General features: G+C 38.4%; 1 protein-coding gene across 1 annotated transcript in view; it reads left to right on the top strand.

Moving 5' to 3' along the window:
• The window catches only part of grid2 (glutamate receptor, ionotropic, delta 2), a gene marked incomplete at both ends in the record, with an annotated part of 484,572 nt that overhangs the window by 136,619 nt on the left and 330,797 nt on the right, over positions 1-17,156 (top strand). The gene's annotated exons all lie outside the window — the stretch shown is intronic.

Below are 17,156 nucleotides of genomic sequence, written 5' to 3'. Positions count from 1 at the left end.
TGTTCTTCCAGTGTTCATTAGGACAATACATTAACCAACTGTAACAACCAGTACTTTACATTTACTTTTGTAATTGAGAGGAAGTGTCCACATCTGAACTGAGAGTGAGTTGAGAGCAAGTGGCAGATATGAGGTAGTCCAGTCCACTTTTGTGTCTTGCTCAGTGTCAAATAATGCAAATTAATTTTCTTCCAACTTAGAAAAACTTTTTTTTTTTGGCGTATGGCAATTGTGGCCTCAGAACCTTTTGACTTGACAATGAAAAAATACTTCATATATATGTTGTGTTGTTTTTGAATATGTTATATGCGGTCTTCAAATAACAATTTCACTACTGTAATTTTGTACTAAAACCATTTTAGCCATGTCAACTAGAGGGCCAATAAACACATTTCTGTTCATGAATTCTAAACAAGTATTTCAATGGTTTTTTTTCCCCCCACACAATCTGCCACCAGTTGATTTCTAACCAAAGTTACGTAAGGATCCTTGTCCTCCAACTTCTACAATTGGTATTTGACTCATGTGTAGCACCCAGACAGTCATTTTCAAAATGCTGAAAGGGGTCAAAGAGCAGCTGAAACGCGGTCTACAACAACTCCTCATCTCCCAGGGAAACTTTTTAACATTGCACCAATTGATACTGCAGGGTCAGCCTCGAGTGCACTCACTCTACTGTCACCTCTGTCCAAGCAATAGCGTTTATCTATTGGACAGCGACAAAGGGCTGAGTCCTTTTTAATGATTTTTCCACTATCTGATACTCCATAAGAGGATGAAGCTTCTTGTGAACCAAAGTCACTAAGCTCAAAGGAAAGAGTCAATTAAAACTCCATTGTCTGTTCCAAATAATCATTCCAATAGGTGACGGACATATTTTCAGATTATATACATTTTCATGATTGTCCTCAAATGGTTTAATGTGACCTCGTTAATTTGCAGACCACCATGCACGTCTGTAATCTTTATGTGATTATGTATAACAATTGGAGGTGTAACTGGAATGACATGGAAGCCTTGGGTTCATGTCACAATTATTAGCTGACTCCTTGATCAATATCATATGTCTAATGCGTACAACAAAGGAAGTTTAGGGAAGCTGAGCTTTTATAAATCTCTAAAGTCATTGGGTTCTCTAGTTTTTTTTGTTTGAGTTTCCATGAAAACCATGTTAATTGTGTGCTGAAGTTAGTTAGTTGTTGTAGAGTAAACATCAGAAAATTGAATGACAGAAGCTATTGTAAAATGGTGCTGTGATGTTTCGTCCGCTCAGCACACATATGCATTATTTGCACAAATTAATGAAAACAAACAAACAAAAAAAGATCAGCATGCCATCTCTGTTAAGCTTTCTTTTCCAACAAGAGTGTAAAGATTCACGACATAAAACAAACAAATTAATTAAATGAGTTGTAAGCTGTTAGGTGTCATCATGATTGCAATGATATTTATTCATATTATTCAAAATGCTTTGTTTTCACTTCCAATAACATTATTAAAGCAAGGGTTCCACATACATTGGACACAGTGACAGACCTCAAAAAAGGACATTTAAAAATAGTTGAATATTTCAAATTAAGCAAAGTAAAACCAAAAAAATGGCACATCAAAGGCCTGTCTGTGCTGTTCATACAAAACATATTGTGTGGGATTTCATCCGACCAGCACAGCATTTACTTTTTTCCCTTGCAATTTGAATGAGGAGTGAAAAACAGACCTTGGATTATTGTTACTCTTGCTTCCTCTCTACCAGTCTTCTCTTGCTTTCCCGCTCATGTCTTTTCCTACTCCATTTATGACAGGTCCCTTTGGTGTCCTTCAGTCATGACTTACGGTTAAAAGGCAATTACCCAGTTAGACCAGAGGAGTCTGAATCAATACATGAACACACACATACACACAAACGCACAGATTTTATAGATCTCCTGGGAAGGCGGGAGTATCATTAGCGTGCAGTGGTGTTTCAGTCAGGGCCAGCAGTTACTCCCCCCTCTGCACATTATGTCCTACAGTAAATACATAATCTGAATCCAATGTAAGGCCACTATTATGCATCAGTACTTTATCCACACCAACATGACAGCTGCTCAACAACCACATCACATCAAGACACCACTGTAGATATTCACCATCAGCTCATCTTCCAGCTTTTCCACACAGGTTTCTCACTGCTGCCCCTGACTGCACACCACTGTTATACAGTAACTCTATTCAGTTGTGGACATTTGGACTTGGATGCTACGCGTATGCTCATATTCTGTGTGTGCAAAAAATGTAGAGCTACTTCTATTCTGCTGTCAAGTTGGTATTGTGGTGAGTGGGTTGTTTCATGCAGAGAAAATGGACAATGGAGCAGAGCAGTGAAGAGGGAAACATTGAATTACCAGGATGCTTCTTGTCTCGTGTGTGTGTGTGTGTGTGTGTGTGTGTGTGTGTGTGTGTGTGTGTGTGTGTGTGTGTGTGTGTGTGTGTGTGTGTGTGTGTGTGTGTGTGTGTGTGTGTGTGTGTGTGTGTGTGTGTGTGTGTGTGTGTGTGTTTTCTGTCTGTGTGATATCCCTGCCGAATGGCCCCTGTTTTTCCACTGCATGATAACAGAAATATCAGTCACACTAGACCTTCGTCATTAAAAGGAACAAAAAAAAAAAAAAAAAAACAACTACTTGCACAGCTTTTCTACTGGAATTGTGTCTATAGTCACTTTGCTCTTCCTTACATTTTTTTGTCAAATTGAGGTTGGGTCACATTTGCACCTCAATCGTACTGCACTAGAGTTAATTTGGGACTGCAGTCAGACCCCATCCCTTCAACAGATTTTGTATAGTCACTGTATCCCATTAGTGGGGATCTTTGGTGTGTTACATTTTTCTTGTGCGAGTCATTCTAAAAGGGAAAATGAACCAGGGTCCAATTTTACCGGACTAAAAAAGAAAATCTCTTTCTATAATTGCAATCTGACTAGGTGCCTGTTCATCTGGGAAACTGGTGAGGACACTTCGATTGCTTTATTTCATTTAATTTGAAATGAGGTCTTCAAATTTGAAACTGATCCAGAAAGTTGAGGCAGTTTGGGGATTTTTGTTGTGACTCTGACCAGTCAATTACTCACAGACGTTTGGGACTGCATCACATCTACAACCAAACACACTAACAAAATGAATAAACGGGGTTAAAATAATAGGTAAAATGATACTGACTTCAGTGATGTTACTGTATGCAATTATAGTTTAATTTTTCCAACCAGTGTTGTCGCGCATATATTTTATTAGGTTGAAGGAGCACAGTAATTGGACAAATGCCAGCTCCATCAAGAAATACTTAATATTGCTGTTCTCATCGTTAATAAGGGTCTTTTCATTTGGATGACTGGTTTTAGCACTTTCTAATGTAGAAACTTGGAGATGAATTCACCACTGCAGCCCACTGCACATGTCACCGATATACTGTAAAAATGGTTGGTAAATTTGATTAAAGAAATAGCCGTGTAATTTCTACAAAGTAGTAAAAATCAATGAGGCAGCCAGTTCCTCCTTATATACTGTCATGAGCATAGGGACAAAATTAATCTGCTCAATTTGAGGTAAAGCCTGTGAATGTAAAAGAGCCTATTTTAAGTTAGATGAATGAAGTATTTGTTTTTCTTCATTATCCCTGCTCTGAATGATAAAGGTGTTTTTCACTTTTGAAACAACAGTACATGGGACAAGTCTGTTTATAGATATCTACGGATGTTCATGCTTTTGTTGAAGAAGCCTTGCGAAAGTGACTTGATGGCTTTTCTGTAAATTTGGTAAAAGTGTGTACACTCGTTCAGGAATATATGGATTTTGTTATGGTTGAGAAGATCATAATCAATGTGGTCTTACACACATTGATATTTTACAAGTGTATTTAGTGAGAAATGCCTTTGTCTGTGAGGCAGAAAAAAACAACAACTAAAGAGTTTCTGAACTCAGTAAAACTAAAGTAAGGATTATGATAGTGGAAGTGGATGTTAGCACAGTACGAGGTGATCGGCTGATGGTCGGTCAAGGCTGGTTGAGTAGGTGGATTCTTGAGAGTGCATGGATTCGGGCAGATTGTGTGGGTCATGGTGGGCAGGACAATCAGAGTGAGCTGGTAGGGCAGGAAAAAAAAAATCTACATGAGCCAGATAGAAAGAAACATGGCTTGTATTAAAATAACCAAACAAAACACAAACAAACATGATTTGAATACAGAAAGCCACACAAACATGACCAAAAATATGGCTTTTTAAGCAATTAACCTTAAGAGCATTACTGGTGCAGACATCATACATACTTCTTTGACAAATCTTTAATTTCAATCTGTTGGTGCATTTAACCCTTAATTATATTGTGCATGCGTGCACATTTAGACAGATTTGTGGCACTCGTATAACCTCGAAGTAGCTAAGCGTATTTCATTGTGTTGCCTTGGTGACACAGAGCCAGTTCTTGTGTGTTCATTTCTACTCACACAACCACAGAGCACACATGCAGTAGTTCCTTCATATTTGAATATGCAGCCCTAAGCCCCTAATGAAACACTTTGATTAGTGTTGTGAGAACAAATCAATTGTTAAAAAGACAGTAACTTGAACACATACACACACAGGCATCAGCACAAAACAAACATTTTTGCACACATGCATACACATTTAAACTATTCCCTTCCTCTTTATTCCAACGAGTTGATTAACAAAGGATTATTATGTTGTGCAGTAAGCATAGCAATTCAGATTGAGTTCATTCAGGTCAATCTGCACAAACAATGTATCTGTGCCACTGCAGAAATCACCCCCTGGAAGTTCTGATGCCAGATTTGTGCTATACACTCACATTTATTTCTCTTTATTCAAATATGTGTGAGTTAATATGATGATATACCTTTAATCGCTTCAGTCGTATTCCTTAATCACTGTCTTTCCCAGAACACTGAATAATTTGTCGAATTTATTGAAGTTTTAAAAGAGCACCACTCAATTTAAGTCTTTTGCATAATGTGTTTATGATGGCTGCAAGGGTGCCCTATGGCAGTAGTAAAGTGATTTATTTACTTATCTTTGTTATGTAAAGATTAGATTATGAAACACTCAATATATGTCACAAAGGCTCAAGCATTTTTTTTTTAATTGGATAAAGATTTTTTTTTTTTTTTTTGATTGATCTGTAGTCTGAGGACATTCTCTCTGAACCAAAAGGTAATTAGTAAAATGTATACATTAAGTATGTTTATTTCTTTAAACACAATATATACATATACATATGTCACTTGTCAATCCTGTTTTCCAAAATATATTTCAGAGAAAATACATATTGCTTATATATTAATTTACTTTACATAAAAATTACCAAGACATATATATATATATATATATATATATATATATATATATATATATATATATATATATATATATATATATATATATATATATATATATATATATATATATATATATATATATATATATATATATATATATATATATATTCTGATCATAATAGGCCCAACACAGGCTTAAATGTCCCTGACTGGACCATTAATTAAACATTTTAATCTCAATGTACCCTCCTTCCAGCTGAATTGTAAAGAATGAACACATTATTTTTCTTTAACATCGACAATGATAGACATACCGATATACTTGTAGAGTGTTTTACATTTTTAACAAAGATGGAAAAATAGCCATGGCCATTCACTTGTCATTCACTTGAAGTCCATCTAATTGTGTCTCCCGTGATAGTAGAATAAAAGAAAAGCATGTATCGTTTACGTTTGATCCTGCTATGCATTTGAAACTCTGTAGGTCCTCCGTGTATAAGGCTTAGCTCCAAGTAAGAACTGGTTGATGATTGGTGGAGCGTTAGCTATACCTCCAAAGCAGCACACTGTGTTCCCATGTTCAGAAACTGAAATAAGCTTAAGAAAGCCCAGAAAGACAATGATTCCTGTTTCTTAGTATTGACTTGCCTCAATGCGATGAAATGAAGTGAAGTGGAAAGCGGAGGGAAAAAAGTTGACAAAACAACTCGGAAACACCAGAACAAGGAATGACAAGGGAGGAACGGCTGCCACTGGGTGAGCATTGTCTGGAGCTCTGTCACCTGTGTGTGTGTGTGTGTGTGTGTGTGTGTGTGTGTGTGTGTGTGTGTGTGTGTGTGTGTGTGTGTGTGTGTGTGTGTGTGTGTGTGTGTGTGTGTGTGTGTGTGTGTGTGTGTGTGTGTGCGTGTGCGTGTGCGCGCGCGCGCGCGTGTGCTGAGATTCTGTGGGTGACTCAGTGAGAACAATTGGACGTTTGCATTGCTTTCATTTTTCAATATCTTGCATTACAATTGCTAAATTTGGTATGAACATGAGATAATGTGGATCCACAATAAGGCTTGCATCTTGTTTAAATAGGGAAGAAAGACCCTATAAATACAACAATAAAATAGGAAGCCAAGTCTTGGATTAGATGTTTCTTTCATCAAGGACTGTGCATTGAAAGTTTATAAAAGACTTCAATCGGCAGAACCATGACAGATACAACTGAATTCTGGATTACATGCATATGTCTGAAAGCTGTCTCATGGTCTGAGATGAAACATTGAATATTTTATTAGAATTTACTCTAACACCTCCTATTCTGAGGGGATTATTTTTATTTGTACAATATAATTGTTGGTAATACTGTCCACTGCAAATAAACATTTGGAGGGCATTATGTATTCAATTATTTCAATCGAGGTTAAAAATGCACTCTCTCCGCTCCCCTTGAATGACCCAGGATTACTCCTCGTCTTTCCAACTGCTTTTAATTCATGTTTCTGCCTTTAACGTTTTAATTTCTTATAAAAGGTCTCTGTGCTTAACATTTGCATATTAATATTTTAATGATTTTGCCATTTTATCCTTCTTCTCCTTTTTTACACTTTTAATGTTTTATGTAAAACATAATGCCCTTCTGTTTGAAGTGTGTTGTACAAACTCTTGCCTTGCCTGATTGTTTTACCTACTTACAGTAATAAATAGCTGGTTTTGAGTGTTTAATAGAATACATAGTGACTGATGCTTCGGTGATGTTTTCGTGTTGGTATTTGACGCCACTGAACGAAAAACAATGAATTATTAATATACATTTGTAGACTGTTCATGCTACTTTTACTGACAGCTGAAGTTGTACTACATGTATAAAAGACTAAAAATTATTCCCCACTGTTTTATTGATGAATCCACCCTTTAGGACCTCTGAATGTGTTTCGAGATCATTCAAGGATCCTTTTTTAAACAGAAAGATTAGCAGTAAGTCAAATATTTAGTTGGTTGGTTGGCCTAACGGTCACTCATTCATACATTCAGTCAGACTGTCTGTCAGAGAGTCCATTGCCTTCTAGTCAGTGAATGTAGAACATCAAAAGGCTGGAGCCTCACACTGCGTGCCTTGTGTGAATGTTCTATGAGCAGAGTAATGTGATTAGAGTAGACTGTGTGATATTTCAGTCAGTTAGCACCCTGTAGCCAGATGGGAAATATGTTATGAATATGAAATGCTGCTTAAGAGGGCTGCCAGATTGGCTGGCTTTACATTCAATTGTAAAATATGAACACCGTGTGTGTCACTCCCCACCAGCCCATTTAACACTGCAGCCCACTACACAGTGCTTTCAACATCTGCAAGAAAAGAAAAAAAAAAGAAAGAAAAGAAAAACGTCAACACGTTAGAAGAACCTTTCTAATGAGGAAAAATAAGACTCACAGGTACAAGTTTGCATTTGAAATAGTTACAGAGATGAAAATAATGTTTTTTTCTTCTTCTTTCTTGAGGACTTCTTCAATGCATGCAATATATTCACAATACCTGTCCACTCTGTGCTTATTTTTGTTTCTATTTTGCATCAACCACCTTAACATTTGTGCATGTTAATCACATTTTCATCTCAGTCAGTCCACATAGCAATATTCCCCCGTAATCTAAAGACCGATTGAGAACGGTGGATAAAAGAATGTAATAAAAAAGCAGACTGTCTGAAATCAGAAGGGTGATTTGCGATTCATGTCTTGCTTCTCTTGGTGGGTGTCTTGTCATATCGGGGTCATTAGCTGCAAGCAGAAGCCATGTTCTGGAGTCAAAGGTTCACTTAGGCATAGCTGAAGTCAGCTTGCAAATTATTTATCACTACATGTAAATGTGGCTTTGGCAGCAACTGTCTGTCTCCATTAGAGTAATTGGTATGCATGCTGTGAGACAAGAAGACTTTCAGTGTATAAGCAGGGTGGATATCAAGAATTCTGGATGGTGAGACACCTGAGGGACAGAAAGACGTGAGATGCAAACAACATAGCCCTGATGTGGCAGTTTAGCCTATTTGGCCTTGGTGTAGATACTTTAAAGCATAATTTGCCAAACTCTGGAGAGCTTGAAGATGCATTGCTGTACTGTGTTATCACATTATGCACGTCATTTGTTGTGATTGCAGTAATTTGACATCACATAACATTCCCTGCATTGCACAGTGTAAACTTCAATTTGCAGAGTGATTTCTTATCAAAGTAAATCAATGGGTAATAACTTTGTGTTCCACTGCCATTTTCTGAAGCCATTGTAGCAATAGTGTATACTGATGACAAAGATGCTATGCTCCTGCTGTCAGTAAACATTAAAATGGTTTTAGTGCTCAGATTTGACTGATAATTGATGATTAATCCTAATGCATTTCTCTCTCGCTACACTTTCATTGGGATAACGGGTCTCCCAAGTTCACAAAGCACCACTGTTGAGAATAATCTAGAAATGACACAGTCTTTTTAATAACTAGTCAAATTAGCAGGTGTTTGAATAGATTAACCTGGATAAGAAATCAACACTTAAAGCACATTTCCCAGATAATCAATAAATAAAAATACCTGTTTGATGATGAAAAAGGTAAGAGGCAAGGATTTTCTCTTTTGAAAGAACGAATTTGCTACAAAACTGCTGATGGAAATGTGTACATTTGTATTTCTCATTGTGGGCATAGTCCACCGCAGGGACATCAGGGGAGGCAGCTGAAACACAGCCTCACGTATCACTAGGAACATACAAATCTAATAAACAACGACGACAGATAGCTTTACAGCATAATCAAGTGTGCAGCTTTAACATGGCAGCAGTTAGGGTGTGGGGAATTGAGAGCACCTCAGCGACGTAGGGTAGGAGGGACGAGACCATTCAGAGGTTTCAAAACATATAAAATAATCTTAGAGTTCATTCTAAAATGCACAAGCAGCCAATGGAGAGAAGCCAGAATGGGAGTTATGTGTTCCCTTTCAGGTGCTCCAATTACAATGCTTGCTGCAGCATTCTGGACTAACTGGAGATGCGTGTGGAAAGACTGGCTGAATCCTACATAAAGTGCGTTCCAGTAATCCAGCCGAGATGTAATAAAAGCATGGATCACTGTCTCAAAGTGCTGATGTGCAAGAATGGTCTTCACCTGTGCAAGTATTCTGAGGTGGAAGAAGCTGGACTCATTACAGTGTATGTAAATACTCTTTTAATGCAGCAGCTCTATTTCCTGATAGCCAGTGGCAGATTGTGTGTGTGTGTTTCATGTTTATGTATTTTACATCCACACTAGTTTGTAAAGTGGGAAATGTATTTTAGTTTGAATTATTTGAATACGGTATTATGTTCAGACTCTTATGAATATTCAATTAGTCACATTGCTCGTGCACACAAATCATTGCAGCAATTCCTGCTGGAAATGTAAAATTGTTGCTCGTGATAATAGGAAAGAGCGTTAAGACGGATGTTAACTGGTGCGACACAAATCTTTTGTCTTGGGGTGCAATAGACTCGTTGGCATGATTGTCCCAAGCAGTGATTGAAAGATAAAGCTCTTAAAAAGTCTTGCTCGGTCCACAAGGTTGAACCTTGTTTCTTTACCACCATAGTTTTTGCTTCTCTGCTTCTTCTTTTTTTTTGTTCACTTAGACCAACTCTTATTCTTCTCTCGAACTCGACTGTCCCTTCTCATATCAGATTATCAGGAAAGATCAGATAATACAACAGCTATTTGTGTGAACCATGCTCTATATGACCAAAATGATAAATATATCCAGTTGAAAAAGGCAGCAGATTTAAAAAAAAAAAAAATATATATATATATATATATATATATGTATATATACCTATACACGTTCGTTTAGGTATGAAATATGGAAGTGCTGTGTTGCAGTGATTTAACGGGAAGACAATCCAGCAGAGGAGTGGAACAGGAGAGGGGCTACAGAGGTTAGTGGTTTTGAGGGCCAGTGATGTCGAGGCAGAGACACAAAGAGGTTGCACACTTTAGGACGAAGCATTCATTTGAGTCGAGAAAGAAAACAGGGGGAGAGGAAGAGTAAGAAACAGAAGGAGAGAGAGGTGGATAGGTCATTTCACTCCCTGAGCACATCCATTTCACAGTGTTTTCCTGGGCTCTCCCTCTGGACATTACCTTTCTCCCCCTTCAAACGATTATCCCTCCACTCTCCATTATATGTGTGGCAAAACCGTCACTTACATCCTTACTGCATCTGTGCTCTTCCAACACAAATGTGGAGACACATAACCCATGACAACCATTAGCGCAATTAAGCAATTCTCAAGTGTTAGAGTTGACAGATTCTGCACTTCTGCCACATCCATTGACACTTTTTTTTTTCTTTTTTTAATAATACTGTCAATATCTATTGTAACATCATGATTAAGAGCCCCAAACAACACAAGGAGGCAATTGCAACTCTCACTTCGTAAAGAGTGGTGGGTTCCAGGCATTATCGGGTAAGGCGGAAATTTCCCCAGCATATTTGACAGTTGACAGTGGACAAATAGACATGAACTGCAGGGGGAGAGATAATGTGGCATGCAATCAATGTCTCAACACAAAGTAAATGAAGACACAGTGAATGCAATATAGTCACTAGAGATCTGGCAAACTCATCAAACTGCATTTTGCTGAGTACTGCAGCAAGATAGCTACCATTTGGTATGTACATTTCACAAAGATATCTGCCAGGTGCTGTTTGGCTGTTGAACAACATATTAGGTCAGTGTATTGACATGGTAATGGCTGCAGTCAATACAATTCTTTGGCCATTGAACCATTACTCTTGCAACATACAATATGTCATTGCTTGGTTTTCCATCTGACTCTTTGAAATATTGTGGCAGTTTCACAGCCATTTGTATGCTTCATTTGCAAACTTTCTGTGTTGAGGAAATTTGATGTGGTTTTCAAGACACTCACTTTGTGGTCTCTTTACATCGCAAAAACAAATTCTTCAACAGCACCCATTCATCTGCTATTCGCCAGTTTATTGCCACAGGGCAAAATATGGTTACACTGGGCAGATTGCCTGACTGTGGAAGGAAACCAGAGTACCTCAAGAAAACCCGGATATTTACAGTGAGAAATGTTTGAACCCCGCAAAAAAATCCCTAAAGCAACAGCATTTTTGTTACGAGGTGAGAGTGCTAAGATTACACAACTGTGCATCCCCTTCTCAATAACAATTATCACAAATTATCTCAAAAAATTACTTTATTAAACCGAGCAAAAATAGTTGGCAAGGCTCATCAAAACAAACTTTGTTATCGAAGGGAATGAGCCTTTTTAAGGGTTAGGAAAATGTTCCTGCATCGGTAGAGCATATTAGAAGGTATGCTATTGAAATTCAAATAATGGTCTGCATGCTGTAATAGGTTGGTAAGATAGATTGGAGATAGATCAATAATGCTTAATCTTAACTACATACTATTTAAATTCATACAGTGTTTAACTGGGAGCAAGTTAGAGTTTTGTGTGTGTGTGTGTGTGTGTGTGTGTGTGTGTGTGTGTGTGTGTGTGCGTGTGCGTGTGCGTGTGCGTGTTTTGTTTAGTTGGTTCATCAAAGATAATTATCGCTGATGATTAGCTTTAGAAATCAGTGCATGTTTCACATCTTGTAAAGGGGAGTGTGTTCATGTTCGCACATGTGTCTGTGTATAGGAGCTGTCTTTTAAAAACAGCAAAAATACTCTTTTATGAGAATATCATACATTTCCTCACAGCAGGAAGCAAAAAGCACAAATAATGAGGTGTACTTCTTGATTATTACAGACAGGCACACAAACACAGGCACACGCACACCGCAGCAGTGCTGGACTTCAGTCGCTTGCTTGAAAACTAATCAGAGGAAAATAAAAAGTGCCAGAACATCAGATGTTGCACAGCAGGTGGATGACCTATTGGGATAGAAAAACCCAGGAACTGTTTTTTTCCCCATGTGCCTGCCTGCGTGCATGCGTGAGGTTTGTCCACTGGGTGTGGTTGGAGCTGATGCAGTGAGGCCTGCAGTGACACCCCAGGACCCGAGGCCATCGGACCCGGCGCCTGGTGGCCCCCCCAGACTTGGTGAGGATCCAGCGAACCACCCCAGAAAGAGCCACACCCCCAGCCCAAGAAGCACCAAAGGGAGAACACAGAAGAGACCTCCCCCAGCCAGGAGGAGCCCATGAGAGAAGGAGAAGCGACGGTGGGCCCCGTGCTCCGACCCAAGCAGCCAAGCCGAGACTGGACAGAACAAGCAGGCCAGGATCCCCCGCAATCCCGGTGACAAAGCCCGCCGTGCCCCCAGGGACGGCCCCCACCACCACTCTAAAATTGATCTCGGTCTTTTTGACAGGCATGTGATACGATACTGCTGCAAATACTGGCTTGTTGTCGGAGGAATGAATTAAGAATGCTGATTGGCATATGCTGGACCAATCAGAAATGACCCCAATAATGAATTTATGGGAGATCAAATACATTGTCTGAGACACTAGTTTTACTACCTTCCATTATGGTAGAGGGTCAAGCTTGATATCATTGACCTTGTCTTCTATATAAAATGACTGGACCGGAACAATGCAGTAAAAGCACTCCCAATAAGTGTTGGGCTGCTATAATTTAGAGAGGTCATCATACTAAGGGAACTTTTCCTTGGTTCATGCCAGTGACACCGCCAGCCGGAATCCTGTACACACCATGCGTACAATTTTTTTGAAGGTGTAGGAATAAAAAAAGTTAGAGTCGCTGTTTCTGTACGCCCTCCCCCCACTGCCAAGGTTGCAGTGCTGCGGACGGGTTCTCCATTAACCCCCGCCAGCATTTTGTGGATGAGCGCTTGGGAACACCCACTCCAGGTACAAACCGCTTGTGTACTATGAAATTCAATCCTGGCGGCACCACTGGTCCATGCTATACGTGTGCGTCATCTAATTAGAAATGTATTGGAAAAGGATAAGTAGTTTAATATCATGGCACAGAACGCCCAGTACAAACTTCATTTTTGTCGTGAGGTTTGCAGTTATTCTCCTTCCTTGATTGTGACTTCTCCACTCATCCGTATAATCAATTTGGTGCTCTAAAGATGGTTTTCTATTCTCATTTATCATTTTTGGCCTTTCTTCTTCATAAATATTACTTCCCATACTTATGTTTATAAGGGTTTTGTAGACGTACAGCTGTGGAAAGATCAAAAACAATTTCCACAACATCCCCAATTGCTTTGACCTTTTTTATTTCACGCTGCAACGAACTGTGCCAGAGACTCGAGAGTCAAGTGAATTTTATGAAGCTGTAAATGCTAAATATAAATGTTTGTTTTGCTAAAGAAATAATACACTGTGGAGAATGGCAATACAAAATCAGATGTGTGGCAGGGTAATTGTTCAATAAACAACCACACATGAACACCTGCAAAACAAAACTAACTTCTGGTTTGAATAACATTTTTTCAGTCGTTACAGCCACGAAGAATAGTGGCATGAGGTGTTAAACAGGCTCCACCAATCAGCAATATTAGGAAGACTGGGATGTTGTTCTAGAAGATATTGTTTCAGCTAAAGAAGAAAGTGGAAGCAAAGGTACTCCTAAACCAGTCATGCACTAATATTTTACTCTCATTAGGCCTCCTCTCATTTATGAGAAAAGAGTGCTATGTCAAAAACAGGGGTTGGAAGAAGTCTATACCCCATCAGCTCATTGTCCTGTTACAAACCCACTCTTCTTGCTGAAAATATCAGCCAAATGCCAGCAGATGCAGCCTCTTGTCATTTTGCAGCATATTTGATTCAAAGTATGAGCCATCAACACAATATGTAACCTTCTTAATTGTTTCATTACTGTCTAAATCAAATAATAGAGTGCATTTTCACAAGTTAACACCTGGCATGTTGGATGTAATCAATAATGTGTGATTATATATCTGTACATAAGGGCTTCCTCATTTTTAATAGTGTAAACACAGTAATCACATACTAAGATGTCTGCAAATGTGCATTAGCACAGTTATAGAAGTAGTAGTAGATTGCAGGATCAATCTGCATAACACATTAATTCATCATTTTGAGGGGATATTAGTTGATGTGCATTTAATTGAATGTGCATCCTACCAAATGCACAATATAAAATTCACTACAGGTTCTGAGAGAAAGCAGCTTCAATGGATAACATCATATTGTGAGATAATGCCCTCGATAACAACTGGTCATTTTTGTGACTAGTAAACAAGCTGAAGTCACTATACTGCAATCTGTTGTTCTGATATACTTAGAAATGAATACTTAATTTCATCCTAAACAGCATCTTCACCACACCAAATCTGTGCTGAGGGCCACTGCTTTGGGAAAATAAAACTTTCACACCTGCTTCAAGATGAGCTTCCACTTTCCTATGAGACACTTCCTATGTTGAGAAGCACCCTGTTGAGAGTAGACAGCAATCGTTGAAATTGTCTGAAAAGAGGTAATCAGCCAGACGGTTTCTTCCTCTAAGGTGATGTGGAAATGTGGGAGCCCAACACATCTTTATGAAATACTAAACAAAACATGAATTGCTGTGTGAACCATTTTTTTTTTTAAAGAAGAAGCGGCGTTACTTAAGATTAATCATGAAATCATGCTTTCTTTTTCTTGTTTTTTTTACACCATATAATTGGATGCACACTTCCAAACTGAAGACTCATCTGCTAACCACACTAATTGATATATTTTCTTTGAGTGTCATTTTTCTGTTTATTTATATATATATATATATATATATATATATATATATACCTTCAAAAAGGTTGGAGACATAGAGGATGATTTGCAACAATTTCTGCTGTCGAGCGATTCCTCAAGTGGGTATTCTGCACATGCAAAGAGATAAAGTGGGTAGAACTGAGTGATGCAACAGAGACTTATAGGCTCACTTCAACTGTGATAAAACCACTGTGCAGCATGTTTTATCAGTTCCCAAATAAGCCAACAGATGCTATCAATAATGATCTTCAAAATGGTTATTGAATTACATTTGAAGCTGATTCAAATTTTCAATCAAATAGTAAATCATGTAAAGACTTTTTTTTTTTTTTATGAAGTAGATATTTATCTTTAGAAGAAAGCTACTCTTGTGGCAAAGCCCCGAGATATAGAGGAACTAACTAAAATGGATTATCTTTCACATATATTTTTCACAGAATTTTACTGACCTCCCAAAAAGGTTGCAATACTGAACAGAGTCAAAATACATGAAACATATGACATGCAGCACAACTGAAGGAGACTTTTGTCCAGAAAGCCTCCATGGAACAGCACGTTGTTTCTGAGGTCAGCAAACCACGACAATCAGAACTCACACACACTGCCTTTGGAGAAACTCCTACCAATATTCAATCATTTGATTGGCGGTGCTGGGCAAGTAACTATCAGGGGTATTGTCTGCTTCTGTAAGGACGAGGAAAGGCTGAAATGCTCTGACATGACCAATTTCAGTCCCAAAGTCTCCACTCACGACTTGAGGGCCCCCAGAGCAGCGCGCTGCTTCAATGAAATACCCTCCGATTAACTTGGGATCACTGCTGGTTGTGTAGGTGTTTCGCCAGAGAGTATTTTTCTTGAGAAACCATTGATGCGTCCATTGATACAAATACTTTAGGGCTTCAGTTTATCATAGGAGTCCATGTGCCAAATAAAGAAGTAATTGGAGAAGTAGTTTTTCTATCTGAACTGCCTTGTTTGCCCTAACGAACCTCCAGTGGGCTCAAGCTCTTTCAACACTAAGCATACATCATCCTTTCCCATATGATTTTCTCGGCATTTGGCAACCATCCACCATTATCCATGAAGTTGCCCAGAGTATTGTTGTTAGGTTACTAATGAATTCAACCAGGACTCGAACGTCTGAGTATCCTTTTTGACTGCTGTGTCCTTGAATGAAGTGTCCTCGTTAATATCTTTATATTTTAACCCAGGTGAGTCAAAGTCAATGAACGGTTGAATATCCTGGACTGCGGATGACTCCATTGAGATGAACTCTAACCTGAAAACAGAACTTTTGCCACATCTCGTACTTTTTTTTATTTGTCTTTAGGGGCTCTGCAGTTTTCTTCTTGTGGTTACTTTAAAAAAAAAAAAAAATTATTATTATTTTGTTAATGTTTCACATGACTGTTTTATTCTAAAATATGAGTGAGGATTTGAAGGGCAGAGTAAGTTTTCACTCTTACTCTCATTCCTAATAAATAAAATATGGTCATTGGACACTGTCAGCCTTTTTAAGGCAGACAGTCTGCCTTTTTAAATGAAGCCCAAAGAATACATTTCAAACACATTATGCTTGTGTTATATCCATATATGTTATTCTCTCCCCCCAAAAATGAAAATGAATGCCCTTCAATCTTTTTTATCCATACCATTCATTTTATGACAACCTTGCTCAACACATCATGCATTCCTTAAGCCGAGACATTGGACTGATTGATTCCAGCTGACTAATCAATCACTGCCAATTGACCATTTTCCAAACACATTGACACAGATCAGTAGAAGCTTGATAGATTAAAGGGTTTCAGCAAACAACTCAGATGCGGTTTCACTCTCATGGGTCTCAGTGGTTGCAAGAATAATGATAATATGTGTTCAGATTAGCTCATGACTGCCTGCTGGTGTGCCTGACGGTGTGGTCAGTGTTTCATGATCAATACTCAATTTTACGACATTCAGGCCATTTAACTGTCAGATGCATTTAGGGGTCTGACAGCCGAGTCGACTCCTGCTTCTTCAGAAGACAATATATAATTGTTTAAATTTAATCAAATGCTCCTGACTTATATCCTACACCAGCTTTGACAGTTGCATTTAATTT

Source organism: Blennius ocellaris, assembly GCF_963422515.1.
Source record: "Blennius ocellaris genome assembly, chromosome: 7".
NCBI classification, from domain to species: domain Eukaryota; kingdom Metazoa; phylum Chordata; class Actinopteri; order Blenniiformes; family Blenniidae; genus Blennius; species Blennius ocellaris.
This window is presented reverse-complemented; position numbering and strand designations above follow the sequence as displayed.